Genomic DNA, 23,623 nt, shown 5'->3' on the forward strand with positions numbered 1-23,623 from the left:
ATAAATAAAATCTTTAAAAAATAAATAAATAAATAAATAAATAAATAAATAAATAAATAAAAAACTACAAATGGCCAAAAGCATATGAAATGATGCTCAAAATAATTAATCATTAGGGAAACACAAATCAAAAGCACAAAAAGATACCACTTACCATGCATTAGGATTGTTATTATTAAAACACAAAACAAAACAAAAAACAGAAAGTAAGTGTTGACTAGAATGTGGAGAAATAGCAAGTTTTGTGTATTGTTTATAGGAAGGTAAAGTAGTGCAATTACTAGGGAAAACAATATAGCAATTAATTCCTCAAAACGTTAAAACTGAAGTTATACCATGTGATTCAGCAATTCTTTATCTGAGTATACCCAAAGGAATTGAAATTAGAGATTCAAACAGATATTTATGTACCCATCTTTAGAGCAGCATTATTCACATTAACCAAAAAAGATGGAAGCACCCCAAGTTGCTTTCATTCACTGATGGTTGGAATAGATATACAATATGTTATACACATGCAATGGGATATCATTCAGCCTTAAAAAGAAAGAATTTTTGGTACATGCTACAACTGGATAAACCTTAAAAAAGTTACACTAAGAGAAATAAGACAATCATAAACGAACAAATTCTGTGTGATTCTACTTGTATGATGTATTAGTCAGGGTTTTCCAGAGAAACAAAACAATGGCATATCCAGAAGGCTGGAGAGCCAGAGAAGAATTGATATTGCAGCTCAAATCCCAAACCAGTCTAAAGGCAGAATTCCCACTCCCTTGGGGCACCTTAGTCTTTTTTCTCTAAGGCTTTCCATTGATTGGATGAGAACCACTCATATTACGAAGAGTAATCTGCTTAACTCAAAGTCTAATTATTTAAATGTTAATCTAATTTTAAAAATACCTTCCTTTATACAAACATTTAGACTGTTGTTTGACCAAATATCTTAGTACTATGCTGTAACCGTGTTGACACACAAAATTAATTATTCCAAGTTTATCTCTTATCAATTTGGCACCCATATACATTTCTTTAAAGAATACCTAATCTACAAATAAATACAATAACAAGGTCATACTTTCACCTAACATGATACAACAATCCTGTGTATAAGCAAAACACACTAAGCCTTTCAACAGAAATGAATGAGAAGTCCTTGGGTGATTTTTCACTCTCCCTTGATGTCCTGTAAGATTACAGGATTACTAAATGTTATGAAGTAAAATTAATGATATTTAACAATATTTAAAGCAAATTTTGCAATATTTAACTATGAAGTAAAATTAACATCATTTAATGTCATGATGTTAAGTAAAATTGAATACCTAACAATAAATTTAACAATATATTTTTACTAAATATTTATATACTATAGAGTAGTGGTTCTTTACCTCGTGACATGACCTAAACCTTCATTCTTAAAGGGTATGGGACATAAGTAGTTCTGCCTAAATTGGATTACTCTATTTTTCCATTAACTTTCATCACAGGACATGGTGATACTAATGGGGAGCCTAAGGGATCTCCTGTACCTCTGTATGACCTTTGTTACCTCCACTGTGGGGTTGCAGTTCATTTTTCCAGTGTTAGTCAATATCGCACACCCCAGCCAGCATTAGTAACTCTCTCCTTTGTTTGTTGATTCAGAGTTACAAGGAACCCAAAGTGACCAGATAGCAGTCTTACCTTCCAGTTCAATAGAATTACTATGTCTCCTACTATAATTAGCCTTCCATCTGAAACTAAGATGTCTAGGCTAGCAGAGTATAAGTCATGAAAACAGAAAGAAAGATTTTTCCTAGGGCATTCCTAGCGTAAGACAAGTAATGCCACTCCCATTTCTACTCCTTTTCTCCTGTGAATCTTGAATATTGGAGAAACAGTGCTGTATATCAGAAGCTTATTCGGAACATTTACCATCTCCTGGAGAACCTTGCCCCAGCCTTGCAAGATGTTGCCGTCTATCTGGTACTATAATTGAACCCCAAAGAGGCCATTCCACACGTCTATGGAGTCAGCTGCTTCAGGATGGTGGGGAACATCATAAGACCAACCAGTTTCATGAGCATTGGCCCCTTGCTGCACTTCATTTTCTCTGAACAGTTTCCTGATCAGAAGCAATGTTGAGTGGAATACCATAATAATGGATAAGGAATTCTGCAAATCCACAGATAGTAGGTTTTGTAGAAGCATTGTATGTGGGAAAAAAAGTGTTCAGTAAGAACAAGATGCTGCCCCTTCTGTGATGGAAGCAGTCCAATGTAATCAACCTGCATAGCTTCTTGAATCTATAGCTTTATGTCTTTTGTCAAAATGGGAAGTTCTTAACCATTATTTCCTCAAATACATTCATTTATTTTTATCCCCACTATCTTTTTCTCTAATGGCATGAATGTTATTTTTTGTTGTTGCTGTAATTGCATGGGATTCTAGTCTGTTTTTTAAAATTCATTTTTCTCTATTGCTCACATTGGTTGATTTCTATTTTTCTGTATTCCTGCTTATTGATTACTTCCTTTTATTTCTTTGCTGAAGTTTTCTATTTTTATATTTGTTTCAAAGATGTTCATAATTACTCATTGAAACACTTTCGTTGTGACTGGTTTAAAATAATGGTCACATAATTCTGCCATTATTGTCATCTTGATGATGGCATCTATTGATTATCTTTTGCATTCATTTTGAGATCTTGTTTCTTGATATAACAGGTTATTTCTCACTGAATCTAGCACATTTTGGGTATCAGAAGACTGGGTCTTTTCTAAACTTTTTGTATTAGCTAGCTATTTGACACAAGTTCACCTGGAGGAAAGTGAAACTATTTTGATATTTCCAGGTAGACATAGATGCCTAGATTCACTGTTTGGCCTCTGCTATACTCAAGGCAATAGATCTTTTCATTGCCACTTGGCAGGAATTGGCTTTCTGGCTTAGTGTGTATTCTCTAGTGATACCACACTAGGGTTGTACTTGTAATCTCTAAGTAATGGTCAAAGACTAGACTCTGCGCTTTCTCTGATAGCACCCTGGTGGGAGTGTTCAGGAGTGTTCAGTTATCTCATTATACTCTTGTGAAGATGTAATTTTAGTTTTTCTCCTTTATGAAAGACCTTTTAGCTTTTTTTTTTTTTTTTTTTTTTTTTTTTTTTAGATTTTATTTATTTATCCATGAGAGACAGAGAGAGAGAGAGGCAGAGACACAGGCAGAGGTAGAAGCAGGCTCCATGAAGAGAGCCTGACCTGGGACTCGATCCTGGGTCTCCAGGATCATGCCCTGGGCTGAAGGTGGCACTAAACCACTGAACCACCCAGGCTGCCCAAAAGATCTGTTTAAAGAGAGAAAAAAAAAGAGGGTGCCTGAAGAACATCAAAGTAATTCTTAAGTGCTTTTTTACAGATAGGTATAGAATTTGGAGAAGTTTTCGGCAATAACATCTCAGAATCAATAGCATTCATTAAGGTGTTTGAACTTTGACATTTTAAAGTTTTTTTTTTTTTTTTCCTCTTTAAGTAATCTCTCTGCCAAACACCGGGCTTGAACTCACAACCCTGTGATGCTGTGATCAAGAGGCAAATGCTCTACCACCTGAGCCAGCCAGGCACCCCCTACACTTTTACATTTTATTTTAGTTCTAAGGATTTATTTATTTATTTGAGAGAGAGAGAGCGAGAGAGAGAGCTCACATGTGGGCATGGGAGGAGTAATGGACAAAGGGAGTAAGAGAATTTCCAGAAAACTCCCCACTAAGTGAGGAGTGGGACTCAAGGCCCAGTATTACCATCCTGATATCATGACCTTGAGATCAGGACCTGACCTGAAGTCAAGAGTTGGATGCTTAGCTGACTGAGCCACCCAGGCACCCCAAACTTTCAACATTTTAAAGTTTATTGTTTTAGGGAAGGATATATATATATATATATATATATATATATAGAGAGAGAGAGAGAGAGAGAGAGAGAGAGAGAGCTGTGGGGGTGAAGGAGGGGAGCAGAGGGAGAGGGAAAGAAAATACAAGCAGACTCCACGCTGAGTGTAGAGCCCAACTCGGGGCTTGATCCACCCAACTCTGAGACCATGACCTGAGCCCAAATCAAGAGATACTCAACTGACTGTTGGATTTGAAGAGAGCATTTCTGTCCAGAATCTGTGCCATTAACCTTTACATTCAAATACCTCTAAAAATTTGCTATATATTAATCAGTATGTTAAAAATTACTGCTTTTTTTAAATCATATATTCTCACTCTTTAATGTTTTACAGTGAAAATCCTATGAGATTGTTAAGTCTTACCAAGTTTCAACTTTTCCACAGAAGCTTCCATGGTCTAAATTTAAAGTAATGTCTCCGTTGTTGATAGGTTAACACATTATTGTAATAAAATTTTACCTTATTATTAATATTCTATTTTGCCTTTATTGTATGTATTTTTAGATTCTATAAACTATATGGTAGTATTTTAAGTGAAAATTCTTTTTTTAAAGATTTTTATTTTTTTATTCATGAGAGACAGATCGAGAGAGAGGCAGAGCCTCCATGCAGGCAGCCCAATGTGGGACTTGATCCCGGGACTCCAGGATCACACCCTGAGCCGAAAGGCAGACGCTTAACCACTGAACCACCCGGGCATCCTTTAAGTAAAAATTCTTAATGTTGGTAAGAATGCAACTAATTCGATGATGGGATTATAAATTGGTTAAGTTACTAGGAAAAAAAAAATCATTTTAACAAAATTCATAGAACCTCCAAATGTGTTATACCCTTTATCCTGCTAATTTTAAATTTTGGTAATATTTCTAATCCTATTCTGGAATATAACCACAAAGAAATGGGAAGTACAGAAGAGTTTATACATAACCTATAAATTATAGTATTATTTCTAGTAGTGGAAAATTGAAAACAATCAGAATATTAAGCTAAAAATAAGGAACTAAGTTACTCCTCATTTTTGTTACTATTTTGTCATTAAAAACATTGCTAACAGAGATCATTAATATCATGAGAAATTAACAATGCTTTCTAAGTAAAGTTATGCAAGATGTTTATGAGAGGTACTCAATATTTTTTCAAATGTCAAAAATATTTTAGAACAATTATTAAAAGTCAAAATCATTAATCAATTGTGTTTTCATCAGGATTTGCTCATGAATTGAATATTGACTTGGTTTTTTCCAGATGAGGTGGCTTGCTTTTTCCATGTAGTTGCATGCTATAGTATTTATTGACATTTTTAAAGTATATCTTAATCCTCTTTTAAACAACATATGTGATACTGGGAGTAGGAGATGAATCTACGTGTTTTTTTTCTTTCTTTTTTTTTTTTTTTTTTTGAATATCTTCAGTTCCCAATAAGAATTGGTCATACAAAAGTTGTTGAATAAATATAGTTTGAATGAAGTTAATTTAGTTATTTGCTATAAGATTTCATTGAAGAGATATCTATGGGCTGCCTCAGCCTTCTAGAAAATGTTAAACCTCTCGTGATAACTAATCTAATAACCACCAATAATAGAATGAAATATTTCATTATAGCCAGTTATTAGTTCCTTTTCCTTTTCACAACATACATTCTGCCCATACTTATCAAAGGGCAACTATCAGATGTACATCTCTCAACACTTCCTTAACCTAATGGTAAGCACAAAATACATGCCAAAGTAAAATGTAGGTCACAGTTGATGCTTCTAAATGTGTCTTAGAATATTAGAAGAACACATACTTCTGAAATCATGAAAAAAATTTAAGGAGAAACATTTTCATCATTTCAGATGTTTATTCTTAATTCTCTATACATAAAAAGGACACAAATAGGGATCCCTGGGTGGTGCAGCGGTTTAGCGCCTGCCTTTGGCCCAGGGCGGGATCCTGGAGACCCGGGATCGAATCCCACATCGGGCTCCTGGTGCATGGAGCCTGCTTGTCCCTCTGCCTCTGTCTCTGCCTCTCTCTCTCTCTGTGTGTGCCTATCATAAATAAATAAAAAATTTAAAAAAAAATAAAAAAAATAAAAAAAATAAAAAAAATAAAAAGGACACAAATATATTCCTTATGATAAACTTTGTTCCTCCCTCATCTATTTTTGGAAAATCTATTCCATTTCTTAAAAATTTGATACAGTTTTAACCATCTGGGCCTGATATTTTCTTTGTGGGAATAATTTATGACTTAAAAAAAATCTGTCTCTTCAGACGTTCTATTTCTTTAATTTTGGGTGTTTACTAGGAATTATCTATCCTAGTCAGGTTATTGAACTTATTTGCAAAAAGGTGTTTATAATATTTTTCACTTTATCCTTTTTTTTCATTTTTTACGTTTTTTATTTAAAGTCATATATAAGATTATTCCTGCATCTTCTCAATTGTTTCTTCCTTCTATTTGCCCTTTTCCTTTCCTACTTTGCAAGATTTGGCTTTATGTTCAAGGAACATTTTGTGGTCTTTGTCCAGTTTTAGTCTAGTGATAACCACCTTGCCAGGATGAACGCCCACGCGGGCAGTTGTGCCAACTGCCGTCTCTCCTGTGCTTGTTCAATGTAGAAGATGTATTTTTTTCCTATAAACCCGGGGTACTCTACCAGTTTGCTGATTTGTAGTGTCCTCATACAACCTATACTTCATCTTCCTTTTGGATAGGCATAGATCCAACATTGTACTTCTATCTCAGCTATTCAGAAAGAGAGGAAGACAATCTTCCTGTGATGTTGGGAAGACTTAAATATCTTTTACAGTTCGTGCTGTCAGAAGTGACAAAGGGATTAAACATCATTTTGGCCACTGGTTCTTCAGCGATGGCTGCAAAAGGGAAGAGCTTGCTTTATTCTTTTAATATCTTTAAGGTCTATGATAATATCTATCCCCTCTTATATTTCCTATTTTCTTTTTACTCTCTTTCTTTATTGTTGAGTCTCTATCAAGTCATTTAAGTTTTAAAAACTTTTCGAAGTACCAAAAATTTTGTTCTTCTACATTTCCTCCAACACTTGGTATGGTCCATCTTTTTAATATTTGCCACTCAAAGGAGTGGTAATAATTAATTGCACTGAGCGTTTTTTTTTTCTTTTTGTATGTTTGATTGCAATCCATATATCTTAAAACCGCAAGAATTGTTTAACAAGAAGATAGCAGTACACAAGCATGTTGATTTAATTAGAAGAAATTATTTACCAAAATAAGATAGATATTAAATACAGAAATATTAAAAGTTCTCAACCAAAGCAGTCAATTGTATTACTTAGAGAGAAAGAGAGACAGAATGATGGAGAGAAAAACAGAGAGAAATATTGGATATATAATAGATTTATTACTTTGTTGAAGTGCTAAAGGGAGGCTGCCTAAGTTACCTTAATATAAATTACCTTGATATTTGTGTATGTATATGCTAAAATGTGTTTTATTAATAATTCACATTAATAATAGTCATTTGCATGACTAATCTATTATGTTTTATCTTCTATCTGGAATAGTTCACCTGTGAAACCTTGCTATAATGAGACTATGCTGACACTGTTGTTTTGTTTTGTTTTGTTTTCCATTTCATTTCCAGGTAGTTTCTTGTTCATCTTTTTATTTATTAACTATTTCCCTAAGAACCTAAATTCATTTATTCCTAAAATATTAGATTTTCTACAACTGAAATAAACTCTAAGTGGTTGTAACTTAAGAACAGTAGTTCTTATAATTTTATGTACAAGATTTTAATGTTAATGTTAATTATGGTATTTATTTTTCCATAGGCCAACATTGATTTCAGCCCAGCCACTTTTCAAATCTCACCTTATAACAGGCCTTTTCAGGAACACTGACAACTGCATGCCCTGTGGAGATGAGGTAAGTCTCAGGAATTCATAAAATGTGGCTTCATATCTGAACTGTGCTTCTGAGCCACTTGAAAAGGATAAGCAACTGATGGGCCATGTGCCTTGTTGATAGCAGGACTTACTTGGTTTCCTGTTGTTCCCCACTAAGCTCTTAAATCTCATTATTCTGAAGGACTGTGGAGAGGGATTAAGTATGCCTGAGAGAGGCAGTGGTAAATTAGAGGGCAAAAATAGAAAAATCTTATATTCTTGCACTATTGGTGCTTGATATTTCCTGGAATATTGATGAATTTACTCAAATTTATTGACTAATGATTATCTTTTCTTATGTCTTTAGCCTATCCCTTCATGATACATTTTCTCATTTGGTTCACTGTTCAATTTCTAGGATGTCCAGTGACCTAATTAAATCTTAGACAATAGGCTATTTTCTCCTTCCTCTAAAATGCAATTGTATATTGATATTAATAGTTCATCTATTACTTTCTGGAATAACACAAAATAAACCTGGACTCCTATTCATGTAGAACATCTTAAGTGATACCAATGCAGTGATCAAATTGCCCTCTAGGTCTTCTTTTCAGACTAAATATGACCTGTTTCTTCAAATTTTCTTAACCCAGAATGATTTCCTGCAATTGGGTCACCTTTCTGAGTCACTGTCCCTTCCAAAATATATATGAAGGCTTCCCTTTTCTCCATATTTTCACCAATGTTTGTTATCTCTTGCCTTTTGATGACAATAATCTCAATAGGTTTGAGGTAATGTCTCATTGTGGTTTTGATTTGCATTTCCCTGGTCATTAGTCATACTGAGCATCTATTCAGTTCCTCTGCCCATTTTTAAATCAGACTGGTTTTTTTTTTTATTGACTTGTATGAATTCATTATATATTTTGGATATTAATCCTTTATTAGATATTTGATTTCCAAATATTTCTATTTCATAGTTTTCTTTTTATTTTGTTTCTTTTTTTTAATTTTTATTTATTTATGATAGTCACAGAGAGAGAGAGAGAGAGAGAGAGAGAGAGGCAGAGACACAGATAGAGGGAGAAGCAGGCTCCATGCACCAGGAGCCCGATGTGGGATTCGATCCCGGGTCTCCAGGATCGCGCCCTGAGCCAAAGGCAGGCGCCAAACCGCTGCGCCACCCAGGGATCCCTATTTTGTTTCTTTTGCTATGTAGAAGTATTTTAGTTTGATGTGTCCTGCATATTGATTTTTGCTCTTGTTGTTTGTACTTTTGGTGTCATGTGAAAAAAAAATATTGCAAAGACCAATGTAAAGGAGATTTTTCCATTTTTTTCCCCTCTAGGAATTATATGTTTTCAGGTTTTATGTTTAAGTGTTTAACCCATTTTGGATTAATTTTCTGAGTGATATAAAATAGGAGTCCAAAATCACTTTTCTATAAGTGGATATCCAGTTTTCCAAACACCATTTGATGAGACTGTCCTTTCCCTATTTAATATTCTTGGCTTTCTTGTCCAAATAGTTCACCATTATTCATTATCTCCAACATAAGGAAATAAGTGTTCATCAATAGATGAATGAATAAAGACACACAAAATGGACTATTATTCAGTCATGAGAAAAAAGGAAATTCTACCATTTGCAAGAACATGGATGGTACTTGAGAACATTATGCAAAATGAAATAAATTAGGCAGAGAAAAACAACTATTATATGATATTACTTTTGTGTGATCTTAAGAGTTAAACTCATGGAAATAGAATAGAATGGTGGTTATCAGGGGCTGGAGGAGCATGATTGAAGAAGTGGGGAGATGTTGGTCAAAGGGTACAGACTCCCAGTTATAAAAGAATAAGTTCTGGGGATGTAATTCACAGTATTGAATTGACTGTGACTATAATTAATATTATTAGGTTACATACTTGAAAGTTGCTGAGAGAGTAGACCTTAAATGTTCTTACCACAAAAAAGAAATGGTAATTTTGTGATGAGATGGAGGTAAAGGTAAGAGAATAATCATTCTGCAATTATATAAGGGTATCAAATTAACAAGTTGTACATCACTTATAAAATATATGGCAATTATAGCTCAAATGAAGTGGGGGAAAATTATATATGAACTATTCAAGAAATACTTCAGATAAATTCTTCAAAATACCAAGTAAAAAGAATACATATGGGGATACAGCACCACCAAGCAGTTGGTTTATTGGAATTAAACAATCAAAAAAGATACTTAAGGATTGAGACATTTGACAGGCTTATTGATTCTTAAAAGCAGTGCATTTCTGAGAAAAGTAGCCTCAGTAAGGCTTATCAGTATCTGAGAGTGCTCCATTAAGAAAGTGGGAGATGAACTAAAACTTAAAAGATGAATAGGTTTTCATAATGACTTACAGTGGTACTTAGTAATAAGGAACTATATTTCAAATAAAATAATCCTACTCAATGTCTCTTCTGTTTGATGTTTGTACAAGTGAAAAGGAAGGAGAGTCTGAATTGGCATGTGGCAGCACAGCAGGTGCTAAACAAACACAACACTTTGTGCTCTTGTACGAAATATCATGAAAAAAACACCTTCTCCTACTTTCCATATGCATACAAATGTATTAAATATGGATTCCTTACCTATACAATATAATAAATTAAGTCCCACATTTTAAGTATATATAAGTATAGGTATGCATACATTTATACTTTCATGTATAGGTTTATATTTTTAATAAAATGATCAGTGTGGAATTTCACACGCTTGTATGAAATTTTATAGTGGGTTTTATGATAGTTAAGTAATTAGTCAAATAAATCTTCCTCAAAATTATTGTACACTGTAAAGTTTCCTGTGATATAAAAAATAAAATGTTAATGATCCATGAATTTTCAAAGAACAAATGCAGCATACACAATATATTAAAATGCTAGCACTTTTATTTAAAAAAAAATCAGTGAGTCCAAGGAAACCTAATGACAAAATATAAAAATTGTTTTTATTATTCTAGAATCGGGACAAAAGTATCAGATAAGTAACATATTGGTTAAGTGATAATGATAATCTTAGGCTTGTTATTTAGGAAAACTTGTAAAGCAAGGAATATACTACATATTAATGCAAGCAGCCATCTTTTGTCTATAGTAATGTTCTTGAAAGGTTAAATTATTTGCGTGGAAACTATCAGGACAATTCAAGAAAATTATTTGAATTATTACAATGAGTGAATGTTGGAGTTTATTTTAAGATGCTTACTGCTTGCAGCATTTTGGGGATTTCATATCTCTGGAATATAAAGAAAGTTCTGGCATTTTTTGTCCTTTATTGTTACTTCATATGTGCACAGATTTCCAGAAAGAAAAGACCAAAATATGGTCAAATGGTTGAAAATGATGAGCAAGAGTGAAAGTACATGCTCATCATCTCAAAGAGAGTAAGTCTTTTTTACACTGACATTTAGGCAATCTGAACTTCATATACTCCATGGGGAAACTGACAATTTCTTGATTGATGAGGAGGAGTTGGTGATATAGAAATAACTGTTGCCAAGTTCTGGCCAATAATTCCAATATATTTCTTTCATTCTTAATAAAATTTCAAAACCTGAGATGTTGTAATAAAGTAATTGTAGCATGGTTCTTGGATGATGGAAAGAACTCGAGTGAATATCCTTTAATAAATGTTTTTTCTTGCCAGATTTTTAAAATAGTGTTTTTAATATATATATATGTGCTTGCTGATAAGAAAAATGCTAAATTTCTTCATCCTTTAATAGTTTACATATTGACTCATTCCCCTCTCTACTACCACCCAATAGTTAACTTTTAGTGGTCTGTTACTCATTAGTGATATTTTCAGTAAATTAAATCTATCTATAATTAAAATTTTTTTCAGTTGAATTATTTTGATGTTTCAATTTCCCCCTTCAAGATTTTAGCCAAGTATATTTGATGTATTTCACTGTATTTCACTGTTCCTGTGTTTTTAAAACAAGCACTAATGAGAAATTAAAAGTAGCTGTAAACACTCAGACTCAATTTTCTCAGTCACTGAATTCAGTGCAGTTAAAGCTAACAAATACTTTATTATATTGTGGTCAACATTATGGTAGAATATTCTCATTGATGGATATAAATTTAGCCTATTCCCCCACTAACATTTTTGTTATGTTCCAAAAGCTGCCTGCAAAGAAGTTTAGCACTTTGAAATGCAGTTTTTTTAAAATTCCTCTTATAAACAATACCTTACAAGGTGATTAATTGTTGAAGCAAGTTCACAAATACTATTTACCATAATGTCATAGAAAAATATATTGACTGCAACATTTCTATTGTTATTAACCACAACTCATAACCTAGTTTCTATGGAAAGTATATTCAAAATTCTGTCGGGAAATGCAGGTCTATTTTCCCCAAGTAAGCAATGGGAATGGGAACTCCTGGGGTTGTTTTAGCAGTAGGAAAGAGATTCCAGAACGAGCTTCCACAAGGTGACGTCTTTAGGTGAAAAGATATTGGACAGCAGAGTATTGGGGTTACAAGAAGTATGGCTCATTTATTGTAAAAACACACACACAAAAAACTCTAAATGAGAATTCTTAAGTGTTATTGTATACTGACATCTTCTGTTGCTCTCTGGCTGCCTAGAACCACACTGTTGGGTCAGCCTTTTACAGAGAGAGCCTCACATTCCAAAATATTTACTCCAAATTACTATAATAAAAACTTGCATTCTTCCAGAGAAGATGCTTTAGGATAATGTTTTGAGAAGAGACTGGTAAAAGAAATTCACAAAAATATTTGAAGGCTAATAGTCTAATCTTTTATTTCACACACTTTAGTCTGTATCTGAATGATAATTTCACAGTGGAGTTTGTACTTATAAAAGGACTTCCGTTAGCACCACTAAAAAAACTGTAGCATTAATATGTGTAGCTCAGTTATGTACAAAGGCCATTATAATCCTAAAGTAATATAGGGTGATGCCTTGTAAAATAAAGAATGAGAGAGAATTCAACTCTACTATCTTAATGGTCATTGATAAAAATCTATGTCTTGAAACCTAATGCCTTTAGTTATAGAATGGCATGATATTTTGGTTATCTTGAATAAGAATACAATCAATTATAAAAATGGTAGAAACGAAACTGATTATGTTTATTTTCTGAACAAGATGACGGAACTGATAAAGATTTATTTAGTTTAATATATTTATAACATGTAATATTACTGACATTAGGTATTTAATTTTTTTTATAATGCCTCTGCATGTAGAATTTTACCATATCTTCCAGGTTTGGGAGGATGGGTAATATATTTGATTCATTTAATAATCATTTTGAGTTTCTTTATGAATTCACTTATTGTGTATATATCTGTTAATATACAGTATTTTAGCATCAACTTTAATAACTACTTTCCTAGATAATGGTAAGAAATATTTCTTGTTTTCTTACACTATTTATAAAATTAGAGCTAATATTTATGTAGTGCTTAACATGCTCCTGGCACTGCTCTATGTTCTTTAACATATAAATGTATGAAATCTTTATAGCAATCCTATGTGATATTACTATCTCCATTTAATAAATGAGAAAACTGAGGTACACTATTTACGTAACTTGGCCAAGACTACACAGCTAGTAAATGTAGAGAGTATTATGTAATTTATCTATTTTACCAAAGATATTTTCCAGTGTTTAGGCATAGGAAAATATTCAGGATGCTTTTAAAGTCATCTACCTTGAGAAGGTAGTCTATCTGGAGGGATGATGTTCTTAAATACCTAAACACAGGGGTGCCTAGTTGGCTCAGTCACTTTAGTATCTGGTGTACCTTCAGCTCAGGTCATGATCCTGGGGTCCTGGGCTCCAGTCCTACATCAGGCTCCCTGCTCACTGGGAATGTCTGCTTCCCTCTCTCCCTCTGACCCCTCTGCTATGCTCTCGCTCTTTCTCTCTAAAATGAATAAACTAAAAAATATTTTAAAAATACCTAAACACAGAGAAAACAAATATGTAATCACAATGTTTTTCAGTGTTCTGTGGTCAATTACATGACATGGAACAAATAAGAGACACGTGGTAATTTAGTAAGCATGGCATAGCTGAATATTTTCAAGGAAGGGGAATTATAATTTGAATGAAGTGTGGAGAATGACTTGTCAGGCAATAGTGATAACTTGCAGAAATTCAGAGAATTAATGATAGCAAGATGAAATTAGTGGCAAGTAGCAAGAGAAAAATTAGGGAGCATTTGGAAACTAGAATGCACATGTAGTTTGTAAGATATTGGCACGAGGTAGGAAATGGGGCACTGAATAGGCTTCTGGGCTAGGCGTTAGGGTAGTTGCTGTTGATAATCATTCATTTAGACAAAGTAAAAGGAAAAAGCACCAGCACTGGCAAATTTGGGCTGGAGGATAAATGACTTCAGATATGGACATACTGATTTGAGTTATAATGTGGGAGATTTTGTATATGTGATGGCATAGGGACAAGTTGGATTCTGCTGTGATTATTATACTATAATTAGATTTTTAATGAAATTAGAATTTTTAAAAAATTTGAATTCAAATCAGAGTAGTATAGAGTTGATTTTACAAAAGTTCTTAGATTTATTTATGTGACAAAATGGTGATTTATTGATTGTGTACTTCAAAAAAAGTTTATGTTTTATAATATTTACAAATGATTGTCTAATGTCTGACATTTTAAAAAATAAATTTTGCACTAGAGCCTCTGTGAAACTTTCTTTTGCTCAGGGTTTGGGTTTGTCGGGTCCTCAGGGCACTCCATGGGGCTGCCCCCAAATCTCCTCAACAGGTGAGCAAGTGTCCACTCCTGGCTTGACTACAAAAGGTGGACCAGGGCAGCGGCCCTCAACAGGCCTCTATCTATAGTGCAGACAAGAGACCATGGAAGGACCTTGGGCCGAGGCATTGAAGGACAGATGGTCAGCAGCACTTTAGGTTAGATAAAGAAGGATATTTCCTTAGTGTGGATTGCTGCCTTTAGTAAAAACATGTCCATTTGCCATTCACTCCACCAGTTGTGAAGAAACTGCTGGGATAGAAGAAATCATGTGCTGCCTCTGGATGAGCAGGTAGGAGAGCAGAAAAAAAAAAAAAAGTAGTTTGAGAAAGCAGTTAAATGTCTGTCAGAGAAACTAAAGAAAACAGGACAATTAGATAAGCTTGAGAAGGCCATCATCACTCAAAATTGTAATACTAAATGTCTTACCATACCAAGCACTTGCTCTGAAATTCAGAAACTGAGGAGACCCATTATGATAGAACAGTGGGATAAGACAGGCCTTCACAGCTTCTTTGAACAAACCAGGTCTCTTGATGGTTGTCTTCAAATATCCCATTGAAAAGGACAGCCACATTTATGTGTTGCTGACCATGGTACTGGCCTGATCTTCACAGGCATCGCGAAATCAAAGCAATTGTAAACTGTGAATGTGCTTTTAATCTTTAAAAAGATCTGAAGTATGTTTACACTTTACTATTACCAGAGATTTGAGACACAAGTTTTGCTTCCAGTATTGAAATCCTAATAAAACTGTCACCTCTAGATGATTATACCTGCTCCATTCCTGGAAATACTAATTTCCCAGTGAGAACTGAGCCACAGAGTAATTACACCCCAGAAACTCCATCTCCTGGATGTATCATGGAAAATGGAAAAACATGATCAACAGATGAACGGATATAGGATCTCCAGCAGAACTATCTCCTACTACTTTTTCTGTGTTAACCATAGTTTGAATTTGCAGCCAGTTACTCATTTAGGTGTTCAGTAGCATATTATGAATTAAACTGGAGGGTTGGAGAGAATTTTCAGGCATCACTGCTCTCACTCTGTAGATGGCTTCACAGATCCATCAAACCCAGAAAGGTTCTGCATAGGGTTATTCTCTAATATCAACCAAAATGTGACTGTAGAAATGACAAGAAGACATATAGGAAGAGGAGTATGCTTATATTAGATAGGTGGGGAAGTTTTCACCGAGTGCCTAAAGTGATACTGTAGTCTTTTGCAGAGCCCCAAGTATAATCAGAGATAGAGCTAGCACCCTGCAACAGAGTGTAAAATTCCACCAGGCTGCAGTCTGAAGATCTTCACTAACCAGGAATTTGCTGCTCTTCTCGCAGTGTGCTAATCAGAGTTTTGAAGCTGTGTATCAACTAGGATGTGCATGAGTTTTGTGAAATACTAGGAAGCAGAATACAGAAGGCACATGGTAACGAACACTCACCAGATTGTGTTGGGGAATGACTGCATAAGAAGGTTTCCAGAAGGAACTGTCCTCTACAAAGATGCCATGAATGTGATGGTTCAGATGGAGACTTTATCTTATGCAAGGTCAAGCTGAAAACAGTATGGATTCCTCCTTTTGTCCCTTGAGAAAGGGCGGCCTAGCCTCAGATAATATGTAAACAACCTCTAAAGTAGATTGAGATGAAAAACAGAGGGTGTGCTTTGTCAGCTTTTGCGTGAGAACTGAATAAATGCAGCCTGCAAGGGCAAGAGCTTGCCCTTAGCCCTAGAGGCTTTGAGACCCCCACTGTGTATTCATTCATTCATAGCCATGCAGCACCAACAGGATTGAACTTCATCTGAATGGACCTCTACAGTGGTTGGACAAAGTATTAACTCACATATGATCCCTTTGTTACAGAGAACTTGGTTCTTGTCTCACAGAGTCAAAGAATGAATCTTGAGGACACAGGAGCGTGAGTAAAGGATAGAAGCTTATTAAGTAAAGATACAGGGAAAGCTCTTAGGAGTGAGAGGGGTCCCAACAATGTTGCCACTGAGGGCTTGTAGGGTTGGTCTTTTACTGAAAGCCTGATCAGGGAACCTAAATCCTTTTAAACTATCCATTGATATCACCATTGAGTAAGGACTAGTGATAACATCGTTAATGGCTTACTTCCTTTTTAGAGTCTGATGATTTTTTTGGTTACAGTAGGTGTTAGAACAAGACACCCTCCTCACCCACACCTTAGGGCAGTGTGGTGTGGCTTGTTCTCTTATCTCTGGTTTCCTTACACCTCAGCATTTTGGGGATTTTTGTGAGCCTGCTTCCCTGGCTGCCTACCTAGCCCTGCCTAGCCTCATCTGTCCCTGACTCACCTTCAGGTGTGTTGCTTAAGCATGTCATCAAGCTTTATTGCCAATCAAGTCCCATCAAAAGGCGAAATGTAACAACTCTTTTGTCTTTTGTCATAGTGTTTGTCATAGCCCCATGGGCTGTTTACTGTCTAAAAACTTAAAAGAGGAAAAAGCACTTAAAGTCCCACCAATTGAAGCACCTTGTAGAATAGGTTTTCTGCGTTTGAATATTAAATGGGAAATTTCATTTCTGGAAATACTTTCCTGTACAGGAAGAAGAGGAGATTTTAAAGACACGCTGATGTCTTCTTGGGCATTGTGGACGCTGAGAAAATTAAGGCCATTTCACCTCAAGTTCAGCATTAGCACAAGTACAGACATCTCAGCTCCCCTCCCCACCCCCCGTGCTTAAAAGCCCCATATCAGAATGTAAACAGACTTGAGAAATTCCTCCACCCCTTCTGGAGGTCCCCTAGACCAGCCCATGAAAACCCAGCTGAAACCCACCTTGGGGTCCAAGTCCCTGATGCTGTGTTGGGTATACGTGGATCCAAGCTCGAGCTTGTTAATAAACCCTCATGTACTTGCATCAGTGTGGCTCCTTGGTGGTTTTGTGGAGGCTGAGAAAATTAAGGTCATTTCACCTTAAGTTCAGCGTTAGCACAAGTACAGCCATCTCAGGCCCCTGTGAATAAGAGCTGAACTTTACCTTACTTCAGTTAAGCCCCATATCAGAATGAGAACAGAGCTCAATGCCCTTGAAAGCCCCATATCAGAATGTAAACAGAACTTGAGAAATTCCTCCACCCCTTCTGGAGGTCCCCTAGACCAGCCCTTAAAACTAAGCTGAAACCCACCTCGGGGTCCAAGTCCCTGCTCCGCTGTGTCCGGTACACTTGGACCCAAGCTTGAGGTTGTAAATCAACCCTCGTGTACTTGCATCGGTGTGGGCTCCTCGGTGGTTTCTCGGATTCGCAATCTTGGGCACAACAGTTTCTCAGATTCACGATCTGGGGCACAACAGGCATAAAACTGAGTGTCCCAAAGGTTTATTAATAACAGTCATAGTTATGTGTACAGGTAATATATCATGACTCAGTATTGCAGTATTTGGCTGTTTATATACATTATTAATTTGCATAAATTTGGTATGTATGTGCGTTTCTTGATTTAATAATGACTTCATAAAGTTACAGTTATCTGTTATTTCCACTTATCCATTATTTTTGTCTTTTTTTGATATAGAATATATATCAAGACTTTAATGTTATCATTTAGAAACAGATTTTCCTTGTAGCAAAACATTTTTTTTTCTGCCTTCATGGGACCCAGGAAATTTAACAAAAATCCCCTGGCCCTGGACAAGCAGAGCAGGACTAACTCCATTTTGTGCGGCACCGGCCACCTCCTGTATGACCCCCACATGACCTGCTTATTGCTTAAGGCGCTGCCCCAGCCTAGTCAGGCCGCTGGGCACACCCTTATGGGAAATCGGATCATAAGAATGTAACTGTGCCCGCCACAACTGCGCGCCAATTCCGAGCAGAGTGATAGGCCAGTTCAAATGGTCACTATAGGGTAAATTGTGATTCTATCGGCCACCTGCGTGTGGACCGACGTGACTGTGCAACTTTCTGCGTATGTTACAATCCCATTGGCCACGGGCCCCTATAAAGCTGCTGCCTCTTAGCCTCGGGGCCCAAGTCCCTGCTCCGCTGTGTCGGGTACACTTGGACCCAAGTTCCAGCTTTTATTTATTTATTTTTTAATTTTTATTTATTTATGATAGTCACAGAGAGAGAGAGAGAGGCAGAGACACAGGCAGAGGGAGAAGCAGGCTCCATGCACCGGGAGCCCGACGTGGGATTCGATCCCGGGTCTCCAGGATCACACCCTGGGCCAAAGGCAGGTGCCAAACCGCTGCACCACCCAGGGATCCCCAGCTTTTATTTTTTTTTTTTTAATTCTTATTTTACTTATTTATGATAGGCACACAGTGAGAGAGAGAGAGGCAGAGACACAGGCAGAGGGAGAAGCAGGCTCCATGCAGGGAGCCTGATGTGGGATTCAATCCTGGGTCTACAGGATCGCGCCCTGGGCCAAAGGCAGGCGCTAAACTGCTGCGCCACCCAGGGATCCTCCCCAGCTTTTAAATAAACCCTCGTGTGTTTGCATCGGTGTCAGCTTCGCAATCTTGGGCACACCTTTTACCAAAAATAAAGTCTTTTTTTGGAGGGGGCAGATAAAAATAAAATAATAAAACAAAATAAAATAAAATAAAATAACAAAATAACAAAATAAAATAAAATAATAAAATAAAATAAAATAAATAAAATAAAATCTTCCAACAAGAGAATTCTATCAGTCTTCAAGCAAAACAAAAACACTGTAATCTATTTACTGTGTTAAGTGGTCACACTTGTAAAAAATAATAATGCAAATAAATTGATATATTAGAAAACAAATAAAAATTCGAATTAGAAATTAGAAAATAAGGCATTCCATCTGGCTGTCTTACTGATTACTTACTGCCAATAAGAATTTTCCCTGCTATTGAAGTCTGCCTGACTTTGCCTGTAGAGAGTTTATACAAATTAATACATTTGCAATCTTTCCATCTAAAAAATAAAAATAAAAATCTGTAAGATGACAAATATATTATTTTCTCTTAAATCAAATTCCTTCTCATAGTTTTAGAATTATGTACCTGTTTGGTATTTAAAGTGAGACACATTTAGAAGCATCAACTGTGGCCTACATTTTATTTTTGGCCTATAGTTCCTATTTCCTGTAATCTTAAGAAAGTGGTGAATGATACACATATCTGATAGTTGCCCTTTGATAGCTGTGAGCAGAATCAATGTTGTGAAAGTAGAGGAACTAATAGATTGTTATTAAATTTTTCATTCTGTTATTGGGTGGTTATTAGATTAGTTATCATGAGAAATGTTTAACAATTTGCCCAAGCCTGAGGCAGCTCATAGATATCTTGTATTGAAGTCTTATAACATATATCTAATTTTATTCAAAATCTATTCATTCACCATCTTTTGTATGACCATTTATTTTAATCAGGAGCTAAAAATATCTTTGAAAAAGAGTGATTCTCTCACTCCCATCCCCAGTACCACCATGTGGTTTAAGAGATAAATTTTCAATACAATACCTCTAAAAATATATGATTTTGGCTTAGTAATCAGAAATTATAGTTTTAAAGTTTAGCCAAAGAATTGGAATATATTAAGAAATCGAGGTAATAATTGCCCCTCTGAGACTTTATATGAGACACCTCTGAAATATAAATATATTTTTAATAGAGGTTCAATGCACAAAACAATCTAAAATGTGTTATTTACCATTAATCTGTTAATAAAAAATGAGGAAGTTGATTAATAACATTATAAACATGACCTTAATGAAACTAGAGTTAAATAAAATATCCAATTAGTTGCATTAGCTTGCTAAAAGAAATTCTCCTGTGTGCCTTAGAAACTGTAAAAAATTGGAAACCTTTGAATGATATATTATCATTCTGTTGATGGTTTGAAATTTTAGTGGTAGTAAGAGTATAATCTGATTTGTGTGTTTGGTCAGACCACTCTATTGGTCAGATCTTGTACATGATACCATTCTACTTGGCAGATGAAATTGAAAATGAATGTCCAAAATGATGCATTTTATTTTCAGTGCAAGACATCAGAAGGCTAGCTAGTAGCTACTATATCCTAATAGCTGTACTCCAAATATTGAAAGGAAATTCCACATTACCACATTCTGTACAGTATCCAGAACAAGCAAAATATATGATTTATGCACATTTATAACGTAATCCAAATAAGCCTATTTCTCCACTGATACATGGAGTTTACCATGGTTAGTTTGGAACAGTAAGTTTACTTAAAGGATTTACTTTTTAATTTCAACTTATAAAGCTAGGGAACATATTTATATAATGTATCACAAATAGTGCCTTCACAATCTAGCTAATCTGTACTGTGCTTTTTCTACTTTGTCATTCTTGTACTTTATGTTGACTACAAAGCAAGGGTGTATACTTGTCCTCTGCAACTTCCCTGAATGTTTTGTTAATAAAAATGTTATTCATAATTTAGGAAAATGATAATTTCCTAAGACATGAAATTGCAGTATGCTTGTTTGTTACTATATTTTAGGTTGTATCTTTCTTAGAAGTCTCTTGCATATATGACAGAAGGGGGACAAATTATAACAATCATTTTGAGTATGTATTTCCTTTCCAAAGATATTTTCCATTTTCAAGCACAGGAAAATATGCAGCATATTTCCAAAATCATACAGCAATAATTTGAAAAGGATTTTAATTTTGCAGTTTAAAGAAGTAGTGTATTTGGCTAAGATGGAATGTGCAACTAGATATAATATTTGTGTTTCTATCATTTAGTTCTATTATTTCCTTTAAACTCTGAAAACATATTATCCTTCTGTATCTTGTATGATCATGAAGAGCTCAACCAAGATGAACTGTAGCGGTGGACGAGTGTTAAAAATTAACCTTACCCAAAGAGAGGTGAACTTTTGTCCTCATTTTCTAGAGGGTAATCTCTAAATATTTGGGATATCTTGCCTGATAAAATGTCCTTATCGGCCTGGGGGCCTGGGGACATGGCCTGGGGGCCTGGGGACATGTCTGATAGTGTATACTGATATTTATTGTGGGAGCTTTGGACCTCTGGAGAGGCTAGACTTAGGTCAGCCATATGGGCACTCAGGCATATCTATATGACCAAAATCCAATTAAATTCTGGATACCATGGGGCACCTGGGTGGTGCAATTGGTTATGTGTCAGCCTTCGGCCCAGGTCATGATCTCAGGGTCCTGTCTGGAATCAAGCCCTGCATCAAGCTCCCTGCTAGACCAGAGTCTGCTTCTCCCTCTGTGCCCCTCAGCCCCTCCTCTCAGACTCTATCTCTTTCAAATAAATAAAAATCTAAAACCAAACTAAAACAAAACAACTCTGGATACCAGGACTTGGATAACTTTCCTTGTTGACATATTCCATGTATATTGTTAAACCTGAATCCTGGGAACTGTTACCATTGTTCACAGCTCCACTGGAAGAGAACTATTAGAAGTTTTAAACTTGGAAATGTCCTAGACTCTATCTCATGAACCTCTTCCTATGGCTGATTATAATCTGTATCTTTTCACTCTATTAGTTCCTGTGAATATAATAGCTTTTAGTGAGTTCTGTGAATCTTGAGTAAATTATCAAACTGGAAGGTGGTTTTGGGTACCCCCAGACTTGTAGTTCGTGTGAGAAGTGAGGATGGCTTTGGTGACTCTGAAACTTTGTATAATTAAATATTTATCTCTTTAAAATTTGGTTTTGGAGTGGAGTAGTAGTTAAGAACAAGTTTCTAAGGCAGTTGGTGTGGGTCTGGGCTTATAGAGAAGCTGACAAAATCTTGTGAAGATTACATAATTTAATGTTTTAAAGCACCGAGAAGAAGGATGCCTGGGTGGCTCAGAGGTTAAGCATCTGCCTTTGGCCCCACATCAGGCTCCCTGCATGGAGCCTGTTTCTCTGTCTATGTCTCTGCCTCTCTCTCTCTGTGTGTCTCTCATGGATAAATAAATAAAATCTTAAAAAAAATAAGGCACTTAGAACAGTTCTTAAAGAAGATTAAGCACTGCATAAATATTAGCTCTTGTCTTAATTCTTTGACAGAAATAAAATCCTTTAAGTAGGACTTTAATATAGCCAGTACTAAAGAAATGTATACACAGTTAGTCACTGTTAAAATCTTAAGTGACTTTTGATTGACTTTGGCCAACTGCCATAGAGCCTGTACCCATCAGTCTCCTCCATTTACTCTCTAAATGAAGGGATTGCATTTTCAATTCATGGTAGTATGTTCTAGAATCTCCTTTCCTGTTGATGTGATGAAGTTTCTATTCTAGAACCTGCCAGCCACAGATCTGAGGAAATGTATTTTTCTGGATCTTTTCCTATGGTAATGAGCCAAACATTAGTATCTTCAACTATGAGAGTTATTTTCTGTCCAACTTCTGAACATTCTCAGAAACTCATTTTTTATTCATATAAAATGATATATTGATTTAATCTGTAATCTATTTGTGCATGATAGGTGCACTGAATCTTCTCTCCCATCTATTAATATCCTTAAAATGCTTGATAGTCTTTACATGAGGAATAAATTCAGTACTTAGAAATCTAATGATGCCTCCTGAAATCTTATTTATAAGAGTGTCTTATGTATGGTTTACTTTTATTTATTTTGAAAAAAACATTTGCATAATTTTGTCTTTTAATGATAATGCTTATTAGCCTTTTCTTTTTCTTTTCTTTTTATTTAAATATTTTACTTATTTATTCATGAGAGACACAGAGAGAGAGAGAGAGAGAGAGAGAGAGAGAGGCAGAGACACAGGCAGAGGAAGAAACAAGCTCCATGTAGGGAGCCTGATGTGGGACTCGATCCTGGGTCTCCAGAATCACGCCCTGGGCTGAAGGCAGCGCTAAACTGCTGAGCCACCCGGGCTGCCCTAGTTTTTTCTTTAGGAAAACATCTTCATTGGTTTTATAAATCTTAATATATATTTACCATATCACCAAAATTTTAATTTTCCATTTTTAAAGTGAATTAATCCAGATGAGACAAGTGACAAATATTACTAAATTTCCTGATTTCTTGCCAAGTTATTAAAAAAATATATTTTAT

The 23,623-nt window shown here is 35.4% G+C and overlaps 1 long non-coding RNA gene and 2 pseudogenes across 1 annotated transcript in view; 2 read left to right on the forward strand and 1 right to left on the reverse strand.

The window, feature by feature from the left end:
• Positions 1-6,336: 6,336 nt before the first annotated feature.
• Positions 6,337-6,763, reverse strand: LOC144301580 (large ribosomal subunit protein uL24 pseudogene; annotated as a pseudogene).
• Positions 6,764-7,725: 962 nt separating this feature from the next.
• LOC144301581 (uncharacterized) overlaps positions 7,726-23,623 on the forward strand; it is a 33,176-nt gene continuing 17,278 nt past the window's right edge. Inside the window, exon 1 of the long non-coding RNA XR_013368343.1 lies at positions 7,726-7,824. This is a non-coding gene — a long non-coding RNA (uncharacterized LOC144301581). The remainder of the gene's footprint in view (positions 7,825-23,623) is intronic.
• Positions 14,816-16,449, forward strand: LOC144301799 (mothers against decapentaplegic homolog 2 pseudogene; annotated as a pseudogene).

Source organism: Canis aureus, chromosome 30 (assembly GCF_053574225.1).
Source record: "Canis aureus isolate CA01 chromosome 30, VMU_Caureus_v.1.0, whole genome shotgun sequence".
NCBI lineage: Eukaryota > Metazoa > Chordata > Mammalia > Carnivora > Canidae > Canis > Canis aureus.